General features: G+C 41.0%; 1 non-coding gene across 1 annotated transcript; it reads left to right on the top strand.

Annotated features, from left to right (window-relative positions):
• Nucleotides 1-1176: 1176 nt before the first annotated feature.
• Nucleotides 1177-1279, top strand: LOC131222382 (U6 spliceosomal RNA). Its single transcript, XR_009160022.1, has one exon. It is a non-coding gene; the product is annotated as a U6 spliceosomal RNA (small nuclear RNA).
• The last annotated feature ends 416 nt before the right edge of the window (nucleotides 1280-1695 follow it).

Below are 1695 nucleotides of genomic sequence, written 5' to 3'. Positions count from 1 at the left end.
AGAATGTAAGTAGACAAAATTCCACTCTTCTCCACTACTTGAAGCTTGAAGTTTCTGTGTAATTGAAGAGGACTTACTTTATCTAATTAAGAGAATTTAGTTATCAGGATAATTAATCTTAATTATAAAGAGAATTCAGTTCTAAGCACGGGTGATGGAAACTACATTTCAATATTGAGGGCCTGTTTGGATACCACTTAAAATGAGTTCATCTCTTTTTTGTTTTTCTTTTAATTGTAGTTATGTACTAGTCTACATAAATTAGTGACTATCTATCTCAGGTTGGGTTGGGTTGGTCGGTCGAGTCGAATTGGTCCAGTTGGGTTGGGCACTGGTGATGTCAGTGGATCCTACCAAATCAGCAATAAATTGGCTTTGATGGACCCAAAGACATGGTGGGGCTAACAAATCAGTGGTCCATATTCTACTCAAATCTCAGCTGTTCATTTTAAAATTTTCATATTCAACAGTTATCATCGCTTGACTGGAAACCTTCAATAGCCCAGCCGGAACCCGACCCGGTCTCATCCAAACCCAACCTGTCCAAATTTTTGGGTCGTGTCGAGTCGGGTCCAGATGTACTATTTAATTTAGAACCATCATGGTCCTTTTGGGGATCTAACTGTTTCAATGGTCCATTGTGGTACAGGTATGATGCTGCAAAGTCTCTCTTAGCTAAGATCACAACCATGCAATAGGTCAAGATAAAGTAATCATTTTATGGAGCATCTATTTTTGTTTTTATTTTCTAATATAGATCTTTTTATTTTGATTCTTCACATGCTCCATCCCACAAAATCTCAAGCGTGTGTTGAATTTTATAAATGTGTTAGTGCAAGCACACTAATCCAATGGGCCCCATCACACTGATCGTACGGACCAAATCCAGGCAATCACAACCATTCATTGCTAAAAACATAAATAAGAAATGGGCCACATTGGACGAGCAAAATCCCCTTGAAATCAATACTAGTCACATAATAACTGTGCTTTGGGGGTTATGGCCCTTCTTGGTGGGGCGGATGAGATAATGAACGGTTCAGATCTCATTCATTTTGCCTCCCGGCTACGGCTTTAGATGGAGAAGCCTTTTTTTTTCGCGCAGAGAAGGATTCCCACATCGGCAAGTTTGTAAATATTTACACTGTTATAGATGCATGCTTGGGTTAAAGGTGTGTCTCTTCGGAGACATCCGATAAAATTGGAACGATACAGAGAAGATTAGCATGGCCCCTGCGCAAGGATGACACGCACAAATCGAGAAATGGTCTAAATTTTTTTTACCATTTTTGGTCATTTCTATGGACGGCTTGGATGTACACATGCCTGACACGGTGGGCCCAAATTGATGGATGGCTTGGATATTCCAAAAGTTTCTATTTTGTTCACTACACGTCAGTGGACCCACTGATTTTGGACCTGGGCATGCTCATATTGGTGGGGCCCACTCAATGGATGGCTTCGGTGTTCCACAAGTGTGCCATTGTGGGCCATGGTCTCTCCATGTTGGAACTTGGGACTCGTCCTATCAAGTCCAGATAATGGAGGTGTGGGCTCACCTATCCCAACCAAAGATTGAAGAATGCTGTTTTCATATACTTCATTGGACGATCATATACATCCCAATATGAATGCTTTGGCAATCCCAGTTATATCCCAGTTTCTAATGGGTTAGGCCCAGAACCGTTTAAAACG

The sequence above is a fragment of the Magnolia sinica genome, chromosome 1 (genome assembly GCF_029962835.1).
Source record: "Magnolia sinica isolate HGM2019 chromosome 1, MsV1, whole genome shotgun sequence".
Taxonomy (NCBI): domain Eukaryota; kingdom Viridiplantae; phylum Streptophyta; class Magnoliopsida; order Magnoliales; family Magnoliaceae; genus Magnolia; species Magnolia sinica.
This window is presented reverse-complemented; position numbering and strand designations above follow the sequence as displayed.